Source organism: Ornithorhynchus anatinus, chromosome 2, assembly GCF_004115215.2.
Source record: "Ornithorhynchus anatinus isolate Pmale09 chromosome 2, mOrnAna1.pri.v4, whole genome shotgun sequence".
Classification (NCBI taxonomy): Eukaryota; Metazoa; Chordata; class Mammalia; order Monotremata; family Ornithorhynchidae; genus Ornithorhynchus; species Ornithorhynchus anatinus.
Window position 1 is genome coordinate 131,577,095 of NC_041729.1, and position 25,562 is coordinate 131,602,656.

Sequence of the window (25,562 nt, forward strand, 5' to 3'; positions counted from 1 at the left end):
TGTTTCACAAGTCTGAAACTTTGGCAGTATTCTCTATTCACGTCTCCCATTCAACCCACGTAATTCATTCTGTAGCCAAATTCTAACGGCTCTAACCCTCGCTTGCTAATCATGCCCTTTCCTCTCCCATTCAAATGGCCATGATAGTCATTAAGAGACTTATCACACTTCGCCTCAACTACTGACCCTCCCTGCTTCCTGTCTCTCTCCAGTCCAGTTCATACTTCAATCCTGCTGCCAGGGCTTGGACTGAATGCTTTTTTAGAAAAGTGATTTTATGTTCATTGTTTCATCACTCCCAATGTGTCCATCCGCAGTTCTTTCCCCCACTTATATTCATGGATTGTGAGCCCTCAATGCAGGGTCCATGATTAATTCCCACCCATATATTCTTTCTCAGAGTTTAGTATATTGTTTTGCACACCTTAAGCAGTTAATGAATTTGACTACTACTGACAGTAGAGACTAGGTTGTAATGACCTCTAAAATCAGATCAGAAACAATCTTTGTCCCAGTGGGGAATCATACTCAAAGAATCTTATCTCCATTTTGAATAGATGTCATTAGTTTACTTATTCTTGTTAAATTAATAATGGGGAAAAATCAGGTTTAGGCTAACACAAACAAATTCTATGATCATTGTTGTAGTGATGAAACTTTCAGAAGACAGAAAACAGAATACTTCAGGGAAAATAGATTAAAAAAAAATAAACCGAGCTAATACTTTTCACAACAATGAGCTCTGTTCATCATTTTGCTTCTGACATTCTTTTTAATAATAAGCTAACTTTAACAATGTGAAACATTTACATTAACCTAGAGTGATTCATTATATGTAAGCATTATTACATAATAATATAATCAATTGTACTGTACAAAGATGGCTAATTTTCAACAGTATTTTATGGGATAATGAAGAAGTGTTGATTAATATTCATTCATTCATTCGTATTTATTGAGCACTTACTCTGTGCAGAGCACTGTACTAAGTGATTGGGAAAGTACAATACAGGAATAAAGAGAGACAATTCCTGCCCACAACTGGCTTACAGTCTAGAGGGGGTGGACAGAGAAACGGGCATCAATATAAAAAATAGAATTATGTATATATATACATATTGTGTATATATATATATATATATATAATATGGTATATGTACACATATGCATATATACACAAACATATACATATATATATAAGGGCTGTGGGGCGGGGAGAGGGGGGAGAGCAAAGGGAGCAAATCGTGGTGAGGCAGAAGGGAATGGAGTTGAGGAAAAGTGGGGTCTAATATGTAGGCCTGAAAAATGGTGTCAGTAATGTTTTGGTCAATCACTGATTTACTCATTGAGCACTTACTGTGAGCAGAGCACTGTGCTAAGCACTTAGGAGAGCTCACGATAACAGAGACGGTAGACATGTTCCCTGCCCACAACACTTTCATTAGCACACATTTCTTTCAGGAGAGCAGCAGGGAAAGTCAACTCATTTTGGTATAGGAAACAGTGTTAATATTTCAATAACTGCTTTTTAATAATGAACCAGTTTATCTTGCTTCTGTTGCACTTTCCCAAACAGCGCAATACACTCACTACAGCGTAGTACACTCAAGAGGCACTCAATAAACATTACTGATTTGATAATGATGATGATTATATAATAGTATCTGTTAAGTCTTATTACGTTCCAACGCTGTACTAAGCTTTGGGCTAGGTACAGGTTTATCAGGTTGGACACAGTCCCTATCCAACATAGGACATGCAGTCTATGTAGAGGGAGGAACAGCCATATATCCACATTTTACAGAGGAGGCTAGACTACTGTGTCAGCCTTCTCTCTGACCTCCCTTCCTCCTCTCTCGCCCGCTCCAGTCTATTCTTCACTCCGCTGCCCGGCTCATCTTCCTGCAGAAACGATCTGGGCATGTCACTCCCCTTCTTAAACAACTCAGTGGTTGCCTATCAACCTCCGCTCCAACAAAAACTCCTCACTCTGGGCTTCAAGGCTCTACATCACCTTGCCCCTTCCTACCTCTCCTCCCTTTCTCTTTCTAACCACCCACCCTGCCCGCTCCGCTCCTCTGCTGCCCACCTCCTCACCGTCCCCGGTCTCGCCTATCCCGCCGTCGACCACCTGGGCCACGTCCTCCCGCGGTCCTGGAACGCCCCTCCCTCCTCACCTCCGCCAAACTGATTCTCTTCTCCTCTTCAAAACCCTACTTAAAACTCACCTCCTCCAAGAGGCCTTCGCCACACCTGAGCTCCTCTTCTCCCTCTACTCCCTCTACACCCCCTTCACCTCTCCGCAGCTAAACCCTCTTTTCCCCTTTTCCCTCTGCTCCTCCACCTCTCCCTTCCCATCCCCACAGCACTGTACTCGTCCGCTCAACTGTATATATTTCCATTACCCTATTTATTTTGTTAATGAATTGTACATCGCCTTGATTCTATTTAGTTGCCATTGTTTTTACGAGATGTTCTTCCCCTTGACTCTATTTATTGCCATTGTTCTTGTCTGTCTGTCTCCCCCGATTAGACTGTAAGCCCGTCAAACGGCAGGGACTGTCTCTATCTGTTGCCGACTTGTTCATCCCAAGCGCTTAGTACAGTGCTCTGCACATAGTAAGCGCTCAATAAATACTACTGAATGAATGAAAGTGACGTGCCCAAGATCACACAGTAGACAACTGGCAGATCTGGGATTAGATCCTAGGACGCTGGCTCCCAGGCCCGTGCTCTTTCCCTAGGCCATACTGCCTATCTGTCTATTTTGATCATTGGGATTGATTTAGTTGCATTATAACAAAGGACACTCTTTATGTATATTCAAAATTGTGGTTCCACAATGGCCTTTTCATTACCGAAAACCACCATCAGTCTACAGAGAGGAAACGCCTGTCTCCCCTTCTACACTGTAAACCCGACGTGGGCAGGGATTGTCTCTTTGTATTGCTGAATTGTACTTTCCAAGCACTTAATACAGTGCTCTGCACATAGTGGGTGCTCAATAAATGACTGAATGAATGATTGAAATGCAGAATCACTACTAAGTTGCTGAATGCATTCTAATTTTGCCCTGGGCCAATATCATGATTTCTGTCCTAAAGAGTCAAAAGGACCTATATTCTAGTCCTAACTCCATCACGAGTCTGCTGTGTGACCTTGGGCAAAACATTTCACTTCTCTGGGCCCCAGTTGCCCATCTGTAAAATGGGGATTAAGACTGTGGGCACCATGTGGGACATGGACTTTGTCTAACCTGACTAGCTTGTATCTGATAACAATAATAATAATAATAATGAAAATTTTGGCATTTGTTTAGCACTGACTATGTGCCAGGCACCGTACTAAGCATCAGCTCAGATATAAGGAAAGTGAGTTGGACACAGTCCTTGTCCACATGGGGATCACAGTCTCAAACTCCATTTTACCAATGAGGGAACTGAGGCCCAGAGAAGTGAAGTGACTTGCCCAAGGTCACCCAGCAGGGAGGGGGCAGAGCTGGGATTAGAACACATGACCTTTCTGACTTCCAGATCCATTTTCTATCCACCACACCATGCCCATGGTTTAGCAAGGTGCCTGGCACATATTAAGCGCTTAACAAATACTATTAAAAAAGACATGGGAATTGAGTAATAGTAGATCAGGAATAGCTTTATTCTATTTACTGGTTTAGGAACCTGGCACACAAGAGGGCCTGCAAATGCTTATGAATTAAAGTATGCATAGAGCACAGAGCTAGGGCCTGAAAATAAATCTCAAGAAAATGGAAATTACATGCCAGCCAACACCCAGAAACATGATACATACAACCAAGGGTCTCAGCCACATCACTAAACCAAAGCTGTTATGGAATTCCGCTAACTAAGCAGTCTATCTATCACTACTGCTTCTATCCTTAGGGAGATAGAAAGCAAAACCAAAAGGCTGGCATGGTTTTTGGCAAACTGGAAGAAAGAGTATGGCAGTTCTATATCATGTTGTAGATCTACAAGATTACTGTCCACCTTTCTAATTGGTTATAAAACCCAGACTATTTTATACCTTGCTGCCGTTCTCTCACCGAAGGCCTGTCTCTGGCCTGGAATGCCCTCTCTCTTCATATTGACAGTAACTCTCCCCAGCTTCAAAGCCTTACTGAAGGCACTTCTCTTCCAAGAGGTCTTCCCTGCCTAAGCCCTCCTTTCCTCTTAGTCCACTCCCTTCTGTGTCACCCTAACTTCTTCCTTTCTTCATCCCTTCCAGCCCAACAGCACTTATGTGCTTGAGAAGCAGCGTGGCTCAGTGGAAAGAGCACTGAGTCAGAGGTCCTGAGTTCAAATCCCAGCTCCGCCACTTGTCAGCTGTGTGACTGTGGGAAAGTCACTTAACTTCTCTGTGCCTCAGTTACCTCATCTGTAAAATGGGGATTAAGACTGTGAGCCCCAAGTGAGACAACCTGATTCCTCTGTGTCTACCCCAGCGCTTAGAACAGTGCTCTGCACATAGTAAGCGGTTAACAAATACCAACATTATTATTATGTACATATCTGTAATTGTATTTATTTATATTAATGTCTGTCTGCCCCTCTAGACTGTAAGCTCTTTTTGAGCAAGGAATGTGTCCGTTACACTGTAATACTGTACTCGCCCATGAACTTAGTACTGTGCTCTGCACACAGTAAGCACTGAATAAATATGACTGACTGATTGACTCTTTTTTTTCCTTCACAAAGATCAGGTTGTCAAGGGACAGGCATGAAAAGATACTGCCTTGTATGGGGCAAAGCCATTGGTGGAGCAAGGATCTATCTCTAAGTGCAGGAGATAGAGCAGGGATTGTTGGTCACATATCTGTCTTTTCTGCCAAACATATCTCTAGTATCCTACTGTTAAGAGTGCCATTGTCAAAGGGAAGGATACACAGTTCACTCATATACATGTTCACATATGTTTATGTGTGCCATCACATATGAAATAGTGGAAAAATGAACCACAAGCTTTCATTAATTGTGCTCATTTTGGGCAGGGAACATGTGCACCAACTCTGCTATACTATACTCTCCCAAGCATTCAATACAGTGCTCTGCACGTAATAAGAGCTCAATAAATGATTAAGTTTGAGAAAGTGACAAATTCCTTGTCATCACACAGTGGCACTTTATAAGACAACAACTTACCAAATCAATTGGAGCTGGCCTAAGCATTGCTCACTCGGTAGTCTTCAACCGTGTTTTGGTATGTAGTATGAAATGATGTACTAATGTGCAATTATTTGTTATTTTATGAAGGAGTATGCTTAAATGCAAAAAAACTGGATGAGGGAAAGGAAAACAGTACAAACATGGTAAGACGACGCAAAATAAATGCATTTTTAAAACATTCCTCAACTGTCACTGTACAATTCTTGCCAGTCACCCACCATTTTGTTGCGATGTGGGTCATGAGATGGTTTATCAGGCTAGCCGTCAGCACACACAAATAAGGGGGAGAAGGCCCAGCTGGTTCTAGAGCAGAGAAATTACTCACTCCATGCGACCCCTCTTTACCATAGTCTTGATGTCATTTGCTAGGACACAGTGGATGAAGGGGAAGATTTAGGCAAGAAAGATGAGAGGTAGACAAGACCATAGCTAAGTGTCTCGGAGTATCACAGCAAATTATAGTCCTGGTGCTAAGACCCAATACTTGGCCTCAAAGTGGGGAAATATCACAAGCAGCTGCATGACTCCAGTGTTCTCTGAAGAAATCATCAGTAACTTCCAAGGTCACACTGAATAATAGTAATAATAATTGCGGTAAGTGTTAAGTGCTTACTATTTGCCAGGCACTGAACTAAGCATTGGAGTGGATACAAGCAAATCAGATTGGTTGCTAGGCACAGGCCAGTATTCAGAGGCCTCCCAAGAAGTACTTCTCATAGCTGGCAAATTGGTATGATTCAAATTTATTAATTTATGCCCAACTAAATTGTCATTCTCAAAAAAATTGACTATGAAAATAACAGTTGCTATCAAATCTGAACAAATAGGGGCTGCAGAGCAGGAATGGGGAAAGGAAAAAGAGATCAGAGATAAAAAATAAAGCGAGGAAGGGAGGGGAGAAAGGAATAGGAACAAAGGAGGAAAGAAAAGGTTTAAAAAGCAGGGGCGAGAGAGAAGAGTAAGAGAGTGAGGGAGCTCTCCATTTTCAAGCAGTATTAACCAGCACTTACTATTTCCCAAACACTGTGATAAGCACTTGGATAAAATACAATTAGATCAGACACAGTTCCTGTACCACATGGGATTCATAGTTTAAAAGGGAGGAAGAACAAATATCATTCCTATTTTGCACCTGAGAAAAGTGAAGCACAGAGAAGTTAAGTGATTTGCCAAAGGTCACCCATCAGGCCAGTGGTAAATCTGGAACTAATAACGTTGGTATTTGTTAAGCGCTTACTATGTGCCGAGCACTGTTCTAAGCGCTGGGGTAGACACAGGGGAATCAGGTTGTCCCACGTGGGGCTCACAGTCTTAATCCCCATTTTACAGATGAGGTAACTGAGGCACCAAGAAGTCAAGTGACTTGCCCAAAGTCACACAGCTGACATGTGGCCGAGCCGGGATTCAAACCCATGACCTCTGACTCCAAAGCCCGTGCTCTTTCCACTGAGCCACGCTGCTTCTAGAATCCAGGTCTCCTGGCTCCCATCGTTTGTAGACTACACCATGCTGCCTCTCCACTGGATAGAATGTAATACTAATATAAATCAATCATTGACAAAATTCAGGTTTAAAAAGTGGTATATTTGGCTACTTTAGGTGGCATGACTGTATACCCAAAATTCTGGTATGTGGAGGTAATTGGGAAATATAAAAGTGTTTTGCAAATAGAGTCCTTAAAAAAAAAACTAACAGAGATAATAATTTTGCTATTAGTTTGTAATTTTGCTATTAGTTTGGTCTCTAACAGTTATAATGATTATAACAATTGTGATATTTGTTAAGTGCTGAGGTACATATAGATATAAAGAGTAGAGATCATACCTGATCCACTGGAAATTTATTGTCTTCTTTGGACCTTATATTTTTAAATCACTTTAAGTAATGATTGTGGGAAACTATTAAAACAAACTCCATAGTAAATAGAATATGTGAAGTTCTTTATATATGTATGTATATTTTTATTATAACATTAATATACGAAACAACTAAAGGTATTTTTGAGTAATTAAAACTGCACGCATCATTTTCTTATCACTCTGAATTTATTCCTTATACAACATAACCATGGCTAAGACTCTTTGACTGTCCTGGAAAAATGGGCACTAAGGTGAGGAAAAATGGTTAGCTGATGTTCAAAGCTTTGATCTAATGCCTGCAAAAGTATTTCCTTCATTCTTAAACTTCCATTCTCCAGATTGAACTGGGAGGCATTGATTCCAGGATGCGGAACTATCCAAATGTGTGAAAGAAAGGTGTGTTTGAAGAACGTAGTGCACTTACAAGTAATCCTATACTGCTAACAACTTCTGGCTGGGTAAATGCCATTTTCCTCAGATCATCAAATACTGCACCACTTAGCAAGGAGGAGAGAGAAAAATAGGATTGGAAAATGGCTTCAAATAGGGTTCCTGGAACCATCCACTTCAACAATCCCTACAGCTGACCATAAATACTTTCAGTATATAACAATAAAATTGCCGACTAACCTTTACTTTTTCTCTTCATAAAGAAAGTCAATCATCCATTTGTTCTTAGAACCAAAGTAATCCTACAAAAATTAGAAATAATTTCAATAATGATTAATTTTTTTATTACATATTTATAAAATAATAATCGAAAAAGTAACTTTTTTTATCCCCATAAGAAATACATTACAATTTAGTTACCGGACTAGTCCAGTGTCGGGCATTTTAACATACACTGATGAACCTCAGGACTTTTGGAGCATTTCAAATTCCATCAGGAATTTTCCTATAACTTGTGACAATTTGTGAATGACCACCAAACTTTGGGATGGTTCAGCAGTTTTAAGGAGCTCACAGTGTAGTGATCAGCATCACCTGGAGGGTGGAAAATGGCCCTCCAGGTGATGCTGATCTACTACATTGTGAGCTCCTTCAAGGTCAAGATCATATCTAACAACCCCATTGTATTGTACTCTCCAGAAACAGTGCTCTTCACACAGTAGGTGCTCAATCAATTCCACTGATTCTTTGACCAGGGTAAAATGTTCCCAGAAAAAGAACTGTGTCATGGAGGTCTTCCAGCACAGTTAAGTTCCAACATTTGACGTATGTCGGATCCATTTAAGCTGATTAGAGGCTAGTTCAATATGGCCCCCGTGATCCATCTGGTTTGGCCCTTGGGCTTGTTCCTGGCAAAAGTCAGTGGTAGATGAGATTCCTCTCCAAATTCCTCTGATTCTGTAATCAAAATGGTCTGATGGATACGGCCATTTGGTTGTTTCAGTTTTATGGTCACTGACTGCTAAGTGGAGTTGATTACACATTTTAAAACAATCTAGGGTCTGGGTGCTTTGATCATCTTCTACTTAGAATTAAGACCAATATATGAGAAAGATTAAGTATTTTGCAGATGAAAACCCCAGTCTACCTCTTGCAATTCAGAGAATTGAGGTGAAATGTGTCTGTGACTCAACCCCGGTGTAGTGATGGAGAGGGAAGATAATTTAATATAAGATTCTAATTAGAAATATATATGTTTCACAATTTTTATATATCCCCTGAGCATCTGCCACTACTATTTCTTCACAGCTGAGGAAACTGAAGAGCAGAGCTGTAAGGTAACATTATCAAGGCAGCATGAAGTCAAGATCAAATTTTATTTTTCTCATGGTTTAGGTGACACTCCATTTATGGAAGGCTCTTTAGACTGGAATACATTGTGTATTTTCACTGAAAATCAATCCAAACACTTCATGTTGTATGAAACTACCAATTCCTTTCTTATTTGATTGAATCAGCACTTTGTCAAGAATGACTGATAATATAATAATACTAAATGGGGATCTTCTGCTTTATCTTGTCACTGCAAATTAGTTGCTTGACACACATCTCTCCTGTGCCTCTACACATTAAACATAATCTCCTTACAAATGACTTTAAGGCTCTCCATCAACTCGACCCATTTAATGCACCTAACCACTTCATCCACTTCATTTTTTACCAAACTTACCTTCTATTTACATGTCACTCTCAATTTTTCTGATTCTAACCCCTTTGCCATGGGGTTTCCCCTGCTAAGAATTCCCTCTCTCCTCCCCAAGTTCAACAATTCACAACCCTCCCCATATTCAAAGACTGCTATAAATCCCAAAATCTTTCATCATGATTTCTTCAGCAAACTCCCAGCACCGAAAATTCTATGAATTAGTCATTTCTATAAATTAAATACTTGTTTATACTTATCCTAAACAGTAATGCATATATAGTTACTCAATTGTACATTCACTTATGTATTTAGTTTACTTCTTTATCAATCATCATCATCAGTGTCATTTACTGAGGGCTTACTATGTGCAGACACTGGATTATTATTATTCAAATGGTATTTGTTAACGCTTTCTATGTGCCAAGCACTTCTAAGCACTGGGGTAATTACCTTGTAATCAGGTTGTCCCACTTGGGGCTCACAGTCTTAATTCCCATTTTACAGATGAGGTAACTGAGGCACAGAAATGTTAAGTGATTTGCCCGAGGTCACACTGCAGACAATGTGGTGGATCTGGGATTAGAACCCACATCCTCTGACTCCCAAGCCCGTGCTCTTTCTACTAAGCCAGGCTGAGAGTACAATACAACAGATTTGGCAGAAATATTCCCTGCCCACAGTGAGCATACAGTATAGAGGGGGAAAGAGACATTAGTATCTATGAGTAATTAGAGTATTTTATTTACAGATATGTACATAAGTGCTATAGGGTTGAGGGTGGGGTGAATATCAAATGCCCAAAGGTCACAGATCTAAGTACAAAGATGTCACAGAAGGGACAAGAAAGTCGGGGAAAAGAGAGTTTAATTGGGGGAAACCTCTTGGGAGAGATGTGATCTTAATAAGATTTTGAAGGTGGGGAGAGTGGTCATCTGGAATATATGGAAGGGGAGGGAGTTCCAGTCTAGGGGAGGATGTGGGAAAGGGGTCGTGGTGTGATGCTGAGATTGGGGCACAGTGAATAATTGGCATTAGAGGAGCAGAGTGAACAGGCTAGGCTGTATTAGGAGACCAGTGAGGTAAGATAGGAGGGGGAAAGATGACTGAATGTTTTAAAGCCAATGCTAAGGAGTTTCTGTTTGCTGCGGAAGTGCATGGGCAACGTTTGGAGGTTCTTGAGGAGTGGGAAGATATGGACTGAATTTTATTTTTTTTAGAAAAGTAATCCATGCAGCAGAGTGAAGTATGGACTGTAGTGGGAGAGACAGGAGGCTGGGAGCTCAGAGAGGAGGCCTATGCAGAAGTAAAGGTAGGATAGGATAAGTAAGGTAATGGTTTGGATGGAGAGGAAAAGAAGGATTTTAGTAATGTTGTTAAGGCAGAACCAACAGGATTTGGTGACATTGAACAAGTGGGTTGAATAAGAGAGATTGGTCGAGGACAATGCCAAAGTGTGATAGGAAAGATAGTTGTTTGTCTACAGTGATGGGAAAGACAGGGGAGATCGGAGTTTGGGTGAGAAGATAAGGAGTTCTGTTTGGGACAGGTTAAGCATGAAGTGTCAGTGGGACATCTGCAGACATCTGCAGAGAAGGAGAGAGGTTAGGGTTTGGAGAGGGAGTTTTGAGAACCTGGTGAGCAGGAATTTTGTCTGACCAACTCTATTGTATTCTACTATTCCAAGCATTTAAAGCATTGATTGATTACTACTTCTCAAGTCCTTAATATGGTGCATCACACTCGGGGCTGCAAAATAGATACTATCAGTATCAGTAATTTAATGATTTTTCTACCCACCGCAATGACTGGACCTTCCTTGGACTAAAAGCACATTATCTACCAGGAAGCATTCTTAATTGGCAATGAAATCTACAACAAAAAAGTGCTAAATTAAGAATATTTATGGTAGTAAATAATGTAATGTGAATTAATCCATGCCAAGATCTGAAAAATTGACCAAAACAATGCACATATATTGCAAAACACTGATAAAAATATGATAGAGACCATTGAACCTGGTGCAATGGAAAGAGGACTGTTCTAGGTATCAGGAGACTTGGGTCAAGACCTGTACTGACTTAAATGAGCAATGACTTCAATGTGCACTTTGCAATATTGCCTTCACAGCAGCTCTGGGTTCTGTCTTTTCCTCTCCAACTAAACTGCTACCAAACTCATCGAAATACTTATAATATCTTGCCTATTATTGCCTCAGCCTCATTGCTGACCTCCCCGCCTCCTGTCTCTCCCTCTCCAGTCCATACTTAACTCCGCTGCCCAGATCATTTTCTAAAAAAACCTGCAGTCCCTATCTCCCCATTCCTTAAAAATTTCCAATAGTTACTCTGTGCATCAAATAGAAACAACTTCCCAGAGCTTTAGGGCCTTCAATCACCTCTCCCCCTCCTACCTTACCTCCTTGGTCTCCTAGTACAACCAAATCCACACAACCCACTCCTCTACACCAACTTACTCTAATTACTTTGATCTCATCTTTCCCACTACCGATCCCTTCCTCATTCCTCCCTCTTGCTTGGAACTCCTTCCCAGTTCATATCTGACAGGCCACCACTCTCCTCACCTTTAAACCCCTCCAAAAATCACATCTCCTCCAAGAAGCCTTCCTCGATCAAGCCTCATTTCCCACATCTACCTTCCCCTCTGTGCCCTGTATTCAGATCTGAACGCTTTAAACATTAATACACATAAACCTCTCGAGGGCAGAGAATATGCCTACTACCCCGTTTGTAGCATGCTCTACCAAAAGCTTAGAAGAGTCCTCTGCACACAGTAAGCTTCCAGTAAATATCATTGATTGATATCCTTGCACTCAGACATTTTTTCATTCTCTATTTTACTACCTGTCCCCCTCTAGACTCTAAGCTCCTTGTGTGCAGGTTCACATCTACCTGTCTACTGTAGCATATTTCCCATGTGCTTAATACATGGCTTTTCACGCAGTCATGTCTACCAACTCTACTGTAATGTTTTTTCCCTTGGGTTTAGTACAATGCTTTGTATTAAGTGTTCAATAAATATCACTAATTTATTAATTGCCTTTGTCCAGAGAGCCAGGAAAATTGTTGAAGCTTTTTTTTTTCCAATCGATCAATGAAGGGGAAGAAGGAGAGGAGCAGGAGAGAGTAGAAGGAGATGAAGAAAAAGAAGATGTAGAAGGAGAGGGAGATGAAGAAGAAGAAGAAGAAGAAGATAGAAGAAGAAGATAGAAGAAGAAGATAGATTGAAGAAGAAGAAGATAGAAGAAGAAGATAGATTGAAGATAAGAGAAGAAGAAGAAGAAGAAGAAGATAGAAGAAGAAGAAGATAGAAGAAGAAGAAGAAGAGAAGATAAGAAGAAAAGAAGAGAAGAAGAAGAAGATAAAGAAGTAAGAAGAATAAGAAAAGAGAAGAAGAAGAAGATAGAAGAGAAAGAAGAAGAAGAAAAAAAGAAAAAATAAAAAGATAGCGAAGAAGAAGAGAGATAGAAGAATAGAAGAATAGATAAGAAGAAGAGAGAAAAAGAGAATGAAGAAAGAAAGAAGAAGATATAAAAGAAAAGAAAAAAGAAGAAAAGAAAGAAAAGAAGAGAGAAGAGGAAGAAGGAAAAGAAGAAAGAAGAAGAAGAAAAGAAGAGAAGAAGAGAGAAGAAGAGAGAAAAGAAGATAAGAAGAAGAAAGAAGAAGAGAAGGAAGAAGAAGAAGAAGATAAAGAAAAGAAGAAGAAGAAGAAAGAAGAAGAGAAGAAGAAGAAAGAAGAAGAAGATAGAAGAAGAAGAAGAAGAAGAAGAAGAAGAAGAAAAGAAGAAGAAGAAGAAGAAGAAGAAGAAAGAAGAAGAAGAAGAAGAAGGAGAAGAGAGAAGAAGATAGAGAAGAAGAAGAAGATAGAAGAAGATAGAAGATGATAGAAGATAGAAAAAAGAAAAGAAGAAAGAAGAGAAGAAGAAGAAAGAAGAAAGAAGAAAGAAGAAGAAAGAAGAAAGAAGGAAGAAGGAAGAAGGAAGAAGGAAGAAGAGAAGAAGAAGAAGAAGAAGAAGAAGAAGAAGAAGAAGAAGAAGAAGAAGGGTTCTCTAAATTGTAAGCTTGCTATGAGCAGGAAATGCATCTTGTACTGCACTATCCCATATGTTTAGTACAGTACTATGTAATAATGTTGGTATTTGTTAAGCGCTTACTATGAGCCGAGCACTGTTCTAAGCGCTGGGGTAGACATAGGGGAATCAGGTTGTCCCACGTGGGGCTCACAGTTTTCATCCCCATTTTACAGATGAGGGAACTGAGACACAGAGAAGTTAAGTGACTTGCCCACAGTCACACAGCCGACAAGTGGCAGAGCTGGGATTCGAACTCATGAGCCCTGACTCCAAAGCCCGTGCTCTTTCCACTGACCACGCTGCTTCTCCACAGTATGCACTCAGTAAATATGACCGAATGAAAGGATAAATGAAAGGGGAAGGAGAAGAAAAAGAAGAATAAGAGGAAGGGGAAGGGGAAGAGGCAATAAAGGTAGAAAATACAGGGAGGTACCGATAAAGGGAGACACACACTACAGGTAGGGATTCAGGAGCTCTTGGAGAAGTAGCATGGCGTAATGGAGAGAGCATGGTCCTGAGAGTCAGAAGGTCATGGATTCTAATCCCAGCTCAGCTACCTGTCTGCTGTATGACCTTGGGCAAGTCACTTTACTTCTCTGTGCCTCAGTTCCCTCATCTTGTAAAATGGGGATTAAGACTGTGAGCCCCCATGTGGAACAGGGACTGTGCCCAACCTGATTTGTTGGTATCCACCCCAGCACTTAATACAGTGCCGGGCAACATAGTAAGCACTTAACTAATACCTTTATTATTAGTAGTACTAGCATTATTGTCCTACAGATTGTAAACTTCTCGTGAGAAGAGTTCATGTTTTTCAAGTCTACTGTATTATACACTCCCTAGTACGATGCTTTGCACACTACAAGGACTCAATCAATGCCACTGATTACATGGCTAATGACTAAATTCTGAAAATGAATATTCAAGACATCTGGATAACTCTGAACTGCCTCACAGAGTCTGTCCCACATTAGAATTGACATTTAACTTGAAGTAAATGGAGACTCTATACGCGCTTACACCAGAAAATTCTACATATCACCAATGATTTTCATCGGTAACGTAAAATTCTATGATCAGGCAATACACTGCTTAACAATGCAGAGGAAGAAGAAAGTGCATCAAGAAGGCCAACATATTCCCTGGGAGATTTCGAGATAAAATTTGAGAACAACAGGATATCTAGCTTATAACAAATGGATCACCTACACAGCTGTGTTGTCCTACCTTCTAGATATAAAAGACCCAGACCTTCTTCGGAAGATATATTCGGTTTCTCTAGCAATTTCATCAATGTAACCTGTGATTCAAACTCAATCAGACAGGGCATCAAGTGTGAGGCAATGCTCATTTCAATACACCTTTGCTTCACTGATTATATGAGAAGAATAGACGATGGGGAGTGTGTGGCAGAGCCAGCTTCATTCGGAGAGCGAATGAAGGATCAGTCAAGGGTGCGATGCCAGAGGAGACAAGATCGCAGCAGCAGGTGCTGAGCCACTGCAGAATCATCAGTGTGGATGCAACACCAGAGGAAGAAAGAGCAAAGATGGTAACAGCACCTTGCTTCTTAAAGCCTGTTGTGGGCAGGGAATGTGTCTACCAATCCTTTTGTATCGTACTCTCCCAAGCACACAGAAGGCTTTTTTTCATCTGTATCAAGCAAAAACTCCTCGCTACCGGCTTCAGAGCTCTCCATCACTTGCCCCTTCTTACCTCACCTCCCTCTCTCCTTCTACATCCTAGCCTACACACTCCATTCCTCTGCCACTAACCTCCTCACTGTGTCTCGTTCAAGCCTGTCCCGCTGTCGACCCCTGGCCCATGTCCTGCCTTGGCCTGGAATGCCCTCCCTCTTCAAATCCCCCAAACTAGTACACTTCCCCCCTTCAAAGTCCTACTGAAAGCTCACCTCCTCCAGGAGGTCTTCCCAATCTGAGCCTCCCTTTTCCTCTCCTCCCCATCGCCCGACTCGCTCACTTTGCTCTTCCCACCTCCACGCCCAATGGCATTTGTGTATATATGTATAACTTTATAATTTTAATTCTATTTATTTTTATTAATGATGTGCATACATCTATAATTATATTTATTTATAATGATTTTACTGATGCCTATTTACTTGTTTTGATGTCTGTCTCCCCCCTTTTAAACTGTGGGCCTGTTGTGGGCAAGGACTGTCTCCATTTGTTCCTGAATTGTACTTTCCAAGTGCTTAGTACAGTGCTCTGCACATAGTAAGCATTCAATAAATATGCTTGAATGAATTGAATGAATGAATGAAAGGAATTGAATAAATACAATTGATTGATTGATTGATTGACTGAAAGAGGGCTGAGGCAGAGTCAGTATGTTTCTATGCCCTCCTCTCCACTACAGCCAAGGGAAGCAACCGGTAACTACTTTTTTATTCTAATATAGTACTTTTTAAAGTGCTTACTATGTGCCAGGCACCATACTAAGAGCTGCATTAGATATAAGCCAATCAGGTTGGACAAAGTCCAAGTCCCACAAGCGGCTCAAAGCCTCAGTCAAGAAGCAGTGTGGGCTAGAGGATAGAGTTTGGGATTAGGAGTCAGAAGGATCTGGGTTCCAATCCCAGCTCTGCCACTTGTCTGCTGTGTGACCTTGGACAAGTCACCACACTTCTCTGTGCCTCAGTTGCCTTGTCTGTAAAATGTAATTAAGACTGTGAGCCCCACGTGGGACAACCTGATTACCTTGTATCTACACCAGCATTTAGAACAGTGCTTGGCACATAGTAAGAGCTTGTCAAATACCATAATTATCATTATTATTATTAAGTGTAGAGTCCGGATTAGAACCCAGGTTCTTCTGACTCCCAGGCTTATGTTCTATCCATTAGGCTCTTTCCAAGGGATCCTTCTCTCAATATGCTCTGTGTGTAAAAGCTCACAGAAATACAAGTTTAATGCTACATATTTTCAGCATCCCCGCCAACAGAGATCTGACCAATCTGCCTCTCTGGGAACCGGCTCTCCTCTGCATCATCGAGGAGACCCCTTCATCCCTGCCTTCCTCCACCCTGGTGGAGGAAAGAGAAAATCACCAGCAGCATGAGGCCACCCCAAAATCCCACAAAACTGGTGGCTACTACAGTGGTTTCTGTGGTTATGGGTGTTCACTGAACTCGAGCCACAAAGAATCTGAAACTCTTTTCCTGTAGCCACTGCACTCTAATGATTTATCTTTTATTTTGTCCATTTGGTGTGTTTTTGATGTTTTAGTGTTTCACTGTCTCATTACAAATGATGTGACTTTCTTTCCAATTTATACTCTTGGATTGTGAGTCCCTTAAGGGCCACGGACTATGTCTAACTCCCAAGTGTGTATTTTTTCCTAGCACTTAGGAGAGTGCTCAGTGATGCATTACCAGATAGAAGTTGTGGTCTCAGAGCATTTGATTAGTGGGGAGGAAAAGGCAGGGCTCACAGTCTTAATCCCATTTTACAGATGAGGTAACTGAGGCATAGATAAATTAAGTGACATGCTCAGGTTCACACAGCAGAAAAGTGACAGAGCTGGGATTAGAACCTAGGTCCTTCTGACTCCCAGGCCTGTGCTCTATCCTCTAAAAAGGTAAAGGCAGGGGCAACATCATTTAAAGAGTGGCAGCAGGACACTGGGGTCAGTGGATGCCAATGTCCTTCACACAGGCTGTTGCAAAATCCTGCTAGGATAACATTTTGGTATGTAATGTAATGGTGTCATATATTGCCATAGTGATATACAGAAAGGGAAAGGATGGAAAAGTTTGACCTTCCCTCAGGACGACCAAATTTCTGAAGCCAGATAATAATATTGATAGACTGTCACCTCGTTTGGGCAGAGAAAGTGTCTACCAATTCTGTTATATTGTATCCTCCCAAGCACTTGACAGTGCTCTGCACCCAGTAAGTACTCAGTAAATACCAATGATTTGACTGAGTGATAATTTTGCATTTGTTGAGCACTTTTCTATATCTATCACCAACTCTACCATCCATCCTTACAAGAAGTTCCCACACCAATTTTCCTTCAAAATTGGTTCATTCTAATTGATGAAATATGCTAAAATTTTGGAAAATGGCCAGAGTAAAATCCTATATTTATTTGTGCAAAATGGGATAGTTCCGTAATGGCTAATGTCCAATCATTTTTTTAACTCCGATTTAGATATTCTCCTAAAAAGTAAAAAAAAAGATCTGTGTTCCAAATTAAAATGTGTATGATTCCTAAAAGTTCAAATTCTCTTGTAAAAAAAGATTTGAGTTCCAAATTAAAATGTGCACAATTTCTAAAAGTTCAGATTCCCTTGGAACACTGACCTCACTAAATGTAATTAAGTATTGAGGTCTTGGAATCTTCTAAATATTGTGGACTATTTGCCCCGTTTCTGATGTATCTTGGAGACGGTCATTTCTGTTTAATCTCTCTTGGCGTTATTCAAATTACTTCAGAATTTCCATTTCAATGGAAAATTTTCTTTGGCATCCAGTGATGACCTTAGTTTTTTTTTTTTATTTTTGAAATGTACTCAGGAAAGGACACAACTCTGAGCCCTTAGAAGTGTCCATTCTGAGCCAACTCCTGTGTGTAAGTGATGTGGGCCACATTTCCTGTAGGTGTAAAATCTGTGCCCTCCATAGCCCAAACCTAAACTGAGTGAAAGGAGATTCACACAAACTCAATTAAACCACATGCAGTCACATTTTAAAAGCTCCATGGGATGTACCACTCTGGAAAGTTTCTTCAACCTGTAATTGCTTCCAGTTTTCAACGTTTTTTTGTCGGTCGTTTCTCAACACAAACACAGACTTGTCATCAAGTTACTGGAAAATCATAAGTTTTTCTCTCTAGAGATCTACAGATATAAAATTCATTTTTGAAGGGGATCCTATTGGAAGATAAAACGTTTTCCATGAGTGAAAAATAGTCAATCAAAATGGGATTTTTTCAGCACTTTCAGTTTGCAGAGAACAGAATTGGTAGACACATTTCCTGTCCACAGCGAGCTTACAACTTAGAGGGGGAGACAGATATCAAGATAAATTATGGGTTTGTAAATAAGTGGTGTGGAACTGAGGGTGAATATCAAGGGCTTAAAGGTACAGATCTACATGTAAGGGTGACACAGAAGGGGAATGAGAAGGGAAAATGAGGGCTTAGTCAGGGAAGGCCTCTTGGAGGAGATGGAATTTTAATAAAGCTTTGAAGGTGGAGAGAGTGGTGGTGTGTCAGATTTGCAGGGGAAGACAGTTCCAGGCCAGGAGGAGGACTTGGGCAAGGGGTCATATTCATTCAATAGTATTTATTGAGCGCTTACTATGTGCAGAGCACTGTACTAAGCGATTGAACAAGTGGCAACAGATAGAGACAGTCCCTGCTGTTTGACGGGCTTACAGTCATAGACAAGATAGATATCAACGTACAGTGAGCAGATTGCTTTTAGAAGAAAGAAGTGTTTGGGCTGGGTTGCAGTAAGAAATGTACTTAAGTACATATTTGTAATTCATTTATTCATATTAATGTCTGTCTCCCCCTCTAGACCTTAAGCTCACTGTGGGCAGGGAATGTGTATTAGCAACTCTGTTGCACTGTACTCTCCCAAGCTCTTAGTACGGTGCTCTGCACACAGTAAACGATAAATACCATTGATTGATTGAGGTGGCATTCTGATCGAATGCCTTAAAGTCAATGGCAAGGAGTTTCTTTTTGATGTGGAGATGGATGGGCAACCACTGGAGGGGACTTTTCAGAAAAATAATCCTGACAGCAGAATAAAGTCAGGCCCCCTGTGGAGAAAGATAGGAGGCAGGGAGGTCAGCAAGGTGGCTGATGCCTTAGTCTAGGAGGGATATTATAATCAGTCAGTGGTATTTATTGAGCACTTACTGTCTGTGGATCACTGTCCTAAGAGCTCAGGAGAGTCCAGTACAATAGAGTTGGTAGGTGAGTTCTCTATCCACAGTGAGTGAGTTCTCTATCCACAGGGAGTTTACAGTCTAGAGGGGGAGATGGGCATTAATATAAATAATTTACAATATGCAATTTACATAAGTATTCATCTCTCAGGGTTGCACCTGGAGAGTTTCCAGTACTCTACCAATCTCTACTTTGGGAGAGAGAGTCAAGCAGAGGCCTAGCCATTCCATTCCTAGCTTGAGCAGTGGCTAGCGAGTGGAAGGCAATCTGCTCCAAGTCAAAACTCTCCTGTGCTCAGCAGCAGTGTGGCATAGAAGAGAGTAGAGGGTGGAGACTCAGGTTTACTGCATGGAAGAAGGCAAAAGTAAACCACTTCCATATTTTTTACTACGAAAACTCTCTGGATCCACTACCAGAACGATTGCAGATGGAGGTGGGGCGTTCTGGGAGAGATGTGTCCATGGTGTCACTATGGGTTGGACATGACTCGACATCATAAGACAACAACAACATAAGTATTACAAGTGCTGATATCAGTGAGGGAGCAGTTTGGATGGACAGAAATGGGAGGATATTTACATCACTGTGAAGGTAGAACCAACAGAATTACATGACATATTGAACATGTTGATTGAATGAAAGTGATGAGTCCAGGAAGATAAGATAGAAGATAAGCACTCAGTACAGTGCTCTGCACATAGTAAGCACTCAATAAGTAAATATGAGTGAATGAATCAAGGTTATGGAATTTTGAGATGGGGAGGGAAATAGTGTTGTCTGCAGGGATGGGTAAGGAAGGGAAGGACAGTGTTGGGTGAGAAAATGAGGAGTTCTGCTTCGGACACGTTAACTTGGAGGTGTTGGCCGGACATCCAAGTAGAGATGACCTGAAGGCAGGAGGAAATGCACGACTGCAGAGGGAGAGAAGTAGATTTGGTAATCATCCACATACAGATGGTAGTCAAAGCCAAGGTAGGGAATGAGTTGTCCCCGGGAATGGGTATAGATGGAGAACAGAGGAGACCCAGAACTGGGCCTTGAGGGAATCTTACAGTTAGAGGGGGGAGCAGAGGAGGGGCCTGCCCAAGAGACAGAGAAGAAGTGCCAAAGAGATACAGGAAGGACAGTGTGTGTCAGGGAAGCTAAGGTTAGATAAAGTTTCCAGGAGAAGGGTTTGGTCCATAGTTTACCTCTTTTGTATAGAGTAAATGAAGTGGCTTAATCTGATAATCTGCTGTTCTAAGAAAGGGTCACAGTGTTCTACAAAGACTTCAGCTTTGCTAATGAGTCTGACTGACATTCAGACCCAAGCAATGAGTCTGAAAAGACCAATGCACAACTTCCATTTCTTATTGTCTAGAATTGATCCACTGATAGTATGTATTCAGTGCCTGTGCAAAGCACTCTTCTAAGGCACTAACCATGCTTTTAAAGCATGATCTGAGTCAGGAGAGGAACTAGAGGTAGGGAGACTAGAGGCTAATCAGGTGTGTCGGGGTTATGATAACTACCTAGATGAGTGTGGTGATCATCTAGATAAATAGGAAGGGACCCATTCTGAAAGTGTTGTGGAGGAAAAACCTCCAGTGTTTAATAATAGACTGAATATGGAGGTTTAAAAGAGAGAAAGGAGTGGAGGATTTCCAGGGTTATGGACTTGTGAGATGAGCAGGATGGTGGAGCCACAGCACTGTACTCATCCGCCCAACTGTATATATTTTCATTATCCTATTTATTTTGTTAATGAATTGTACATCGCCTTGATTCTATTTAGTTGCCATTGTTTTTACGAGATGTTCTTCCCCTTGACTCTATTTATTGCCATTGTTCTTGTCTGTCCATCTCCCCAATTAGACTGTAAGCCCGTCAAACGGCAGGGACTGTCTCTATCTGTTGCCGACTTGTTCATCCCAAGCGCTTAGTACAGTGCTCTGCACATAGTAAGCGCTCAATAAATACTATTGAATGAATGAATGAATGAGTCATCAACTGGGCTAGAAACTTAAGGTGGAGGAGATGATTTGGGAGGAATTGAGTATAGGACATATCGTTTATAGGACATATCGTTCTTGAGTGACCAGTGAGATATGTATGTAAAGATGTTCTGGGGGAGAGCGGATATGTCAGAATGCAGACAGAGACAGAGGCTTAGCCAGATACATTTGGAGTCAACTGTATAGAAGCAGCGTGGCTCAGTGGAAAGAGCCTGGGCTTCGGAGTCAGAGGTCATGGGTTCGACTCTCCGGCTCTGCCACTTGTCAGCTGTGGTGACTGTGGCAAGTCACTTCAACTTCTCTGTGCCTCAGTTACCTCATCTGTAAATGGATTAACTGTGACCTCACGTGGGACAACCCGATGACCCTGTATCTCCCCCAGCACTTAGAACAGTGCTCTGCACATAAGTAAGCACTTAACAAATACGAACATTATTATTAGTGATAGCCACAGGACTATCCCAAATTTTGAGTACAAAATGAAAAGAAAAGGGACACTGAACTTGAGGGACATCCACAGTCAGGGGGGTGGGAGTCAGGGAGAGACCTAATGAAGAAGACCAAGAAGGAGTGGGCAGCAAAATGAGGGAAACCAGGAGATAACTTTATCCGCGAATCCAAGAAAAGATAATGTTGTGAGGAAAAGGGAGTAGTCCACAGTCCTCAGTGACCATGGCATTTATCTTCTATTTTTGGACACGAATACCTCTCTCCTCTACACTCATTTTTCTTTATCATTCCCCTCCCACCACTTCACTTCTAACACTTTCAATCAGCCACTCTCCCTGAGCCTGCACAGTTGAGTCTGAATTACTTGATAATATGTTAAAGTCTTCTTCCCTTTATCTGGATACAGTATGCTACCATATTTATTACTCTCAAATACCATGGCCCTCGTTGCTGCACAGTAATGGTCAATCAAGTCTCATTTCAAACTCTCAGCAGCTAGATATGCTACACTAGTATGCTCTCCTAAAGTATACTAGCTCTTTCGGGAGAGGAGAGTGAAGTGGAAATGGGAAGGAGAGAGGAAAAGGAGTAAATTTCACAATATTCTATGTAAATATATATGTATATATATTAGAAAGTAAAGAATGGGATGAAATAAGTCAGAGAAACATGTTAGCTTTTGGCTTGATGTACCTGACTAGTCTAGATTTTGTAAAACTATACAGAAACCTTCCCTACTGGAATAGAATGCGCAAAGCCTCTTTTTTTGCTTCTAATTAAACAGATTGTTTTTATATAAACATACAATCAGGAAGACCAAAGTATACATCTGAATGGCTATTCATTTCATTGCAAAATACAAGGATCAAGTTTCTGTTTTATGTAAGCAAATTCTATAGCAAATTGTTTACAATCCACTCATAGCCCATTTTTTGCCTGCTGAGATCCCCACATATAATAAGTTAATGAACACACACATTTAGAGATGTATTAGGAATCGAAAAGACTTATTTTATGCAATTTACATAGTGGATGGACATTTGATGCAAACATACACTTTTTTATTACTTGATAGATAAATGTTTTTTTATTCATTAAACCCTAGTCACTTAAAATCATTTCAAATACTGGTATAGGCTCTCATAATATCCCGGCTGGATTACTGAGTCAGCCTTCTCTCTGATCTCCCTTCCTCCTGACTCTCCCCGCTCAAGTCTATTCTTCATTCCGCTGGCCCGGTCATCTTCCTGCAGAAACGCTCTGGGCATGTCACTCCCCCTTCTTAAAACCTCCAGTGGTTGCTTATCAACCTCCGCACGGAACAAAAACTTCTCACTCTAGCTTCAAGGCTCTCCATCACCTTGCCCCTCCTACCTCTCCTCCCTTCTCTCTTTCTACTCCCACCTCGCACGCTCTGCTCCTCTGCCACCCACCTCCTCACCATCCCCCCTTCTCGCTAGCAGCGTGGCTCAGTGGAAAGAGCTGGGCTTTGGAGTCAGAGGTCATGAGTTTGACTCCCGGCTCTGCCACTTGTCAGCTGTGTGACTCGTGGGCAAGTCACTTCACTTCTCTGTGCCTCAGTTACCTCATCTGTAAAAATGGGGATTAACTGTGAGCCTCACGTGGTTGCCTGATGGCCTGATTACCCCTGTATCTACCCAGCACTTAGAACAGTGCTCTGCACATAGTAAGCGCTTAACAAATACCAACATTATTATCCCGCCGTCGACCCCTGGGCCGCATCCTCCTGTGGTCCTGGAATTGATCTCTCTCCTCCACCTCCGCAAACTAATTCTCTTCCCCTCTTCAAAGCTCTACTTAGAGCTCACTCTCTCCAAGAGGGCCTTCCCAGACTGAGCTTCCCCTTTCTCCCTTTGCTGCCCCTCTATCTCCCCTTCACCTCCCCTCAGCTAAGCCCCCTTTCTGTCCCTTCCCTCTGCTCCTCCCCCTCCCATCCCTCCCCTCAGCATTGTGCTCGTCCGCTCATTTGTATATATTTTTTATTATTCTATTATTTTGTTAATGAGATGTACATCACCTTGATTATATTTATTGTTATTGTTTTGTCTGTCTGTCTCCCCCGATTAGACTGTAAGCCCGTCATTGGCAGGGACTGTCTCTATCTGTTGCCTATTGTACATTCCAAGTGCTTAGTAACAGTGCTCTGCACATAGTAATGCTCAATAAATATGATTGAATAATTAATTGAATGAATTTCACTTTATCTTTCTGCTTTATCTGTCCTAACAAATAAAGGGAATAAACTATCTGAAGATTAATCCAAATAATTTCTCAAGGTAAACTCATTCTCAATACCGATCGGTAGTACTTATCGAGCATTCTCTGTGTGCAGAACACTATACCAAGTGCTTGGGAAAGTACAGTGCAACTGAGGTTGTAAGTACACCCCGACCAGAAGGAACTTCCAATCTACCGAGGAGTTTACGATGCACAATACTGTTTTCACTGGAGCTTTTGATTTAGGCAAGACAAGCTAAAGTATAGATTTTGGAATGCATTTAGCTAGGTGATAGATGACACCAATTTTATCTGTTCTGACTTTGTTTATTCAATCGTATTTATTGAGCGCTAACTGTGCTAAGCACTGAACATATGTAGCATGAGACTAATGGCATCTACTAGGGAACGGGAGTTTTGTTGGCTATGCAACATGGTCTGAGGAGAAGAGAAACAAAGTTTCAGATTTGGTTACTTTGGAACTGCAGAGGCCTAAAGATCATTTCCCCAATATTTCATCCTGTTAAGATAGCCATAATTAATTTATACTAATGCCTGTCTCCCCTCTAGAATATAAGTTCATTATGGGCAGGAATGTGTCTACTAACTCAGTTATACTCTCCCAAGTGCTTAGTACAGCGCTTGCCTATAGTAAGCATTTAATAAATACAACTGATTGATGAGTCCAGTTATTGCCTACAATTTTGCCATGTTAGCATCTTTAGTTTAACCAAGCATTATGCAATCATAATTTCAAGCATGCATTTGTTCTGTTACTATTGAATTTTGTGCTATGCTTGTGAATTGAGAGCCAGTTAGATGTGCAAATATTTGCATATATATTTATAGGAATCCATTAAAGCAAAATTTAAAATGGCGTCTTAGAGGACATAACCTATACCAAGGGAATGGATAGACGATCTTTATTTAATTTTTTAAAAAACACTCATACAGGATCATCTTTTTATTTCTATCCTCTCCAAAACTTTTATTCAAGACTGGTAAATGGTAGCAAATTAAGTGATTGTGTTTTAATTGACCCTTATTCTTGCACACTCTTTTGGATATACTAGAGAGTCATTAGATGATCAAAAGGCAGTCAGAGAAAGCAAAGAAGGAGAAACAGAAAGGAAAAGAAATCAATAATTGCTAAATGGTATTTTGAAAAAACCAAGTTTGGTTGTACACAGAACTATATAAATACATTTACACAGATGTATTTAACCCTTCACTCCCATTCACTACAATCCAAATCTGTGATTTCCTGGAAGATGATTAAAGGCAAGGGGGAACTTTAAATAAACACATCCAAAATACAAGGTTTAATTGGAGATCAGCTTTACTCCAAAATAAAACTATGCAAGACAGGGACTGTGTCCAATCTGACAACTTTGGTATCTACCTCAGAGTTCAGAAAACTGATTGGCACATAGTAAGCACTCAACACATACCATAAAAAACCAGACATTATAATGTTTGGTATTTGTTAAGCACTTACTATGTGCAGAGCACTGTTCTAAGCACTGGGGTAGATACAGGGCAATCAGGTTGTCCCAAATGAGGCTCACAGTCTTCATCCCCATTTTACAGATGAAGCTACTGGAGGCACAGAGAAGTGAAGTGACTTGCCCACAGTCACACAGCTGACAGGTGGCAGAGCCGGGATTCGAACGCATGACCTCTGGCTCCCAAGCCCAGGCTTCTTTCCCCGAGCTATGCATTATATGA

At 41.1% G+C, this 25,562-nt stretch overlaps 1 protein-coding gene and 1 non-coding gene across 3 annotated transcripts in view; one reads left to right on the plus strand and one right to left on the minus strand.

Moving 5' to 3' along the window:
• KLF12 (Kruppel like factor 12) overlaps positions 1-25,562 on the minus strand; it is a 440,849-nt gene that overhangs the window by 303,056 nt on the left and 112,231 nt on the right. The gene's annotated exons all lie outside the window — the stretch shown is intronic.
• Positions 19,293-19,430, plus strand: LOC114809692. Its single transcript, XR_003757469.1, has one exon. It is a non-coding gene; the product is annotated as a small nucleolar RNA SNORA7 (small nucleolar RNA).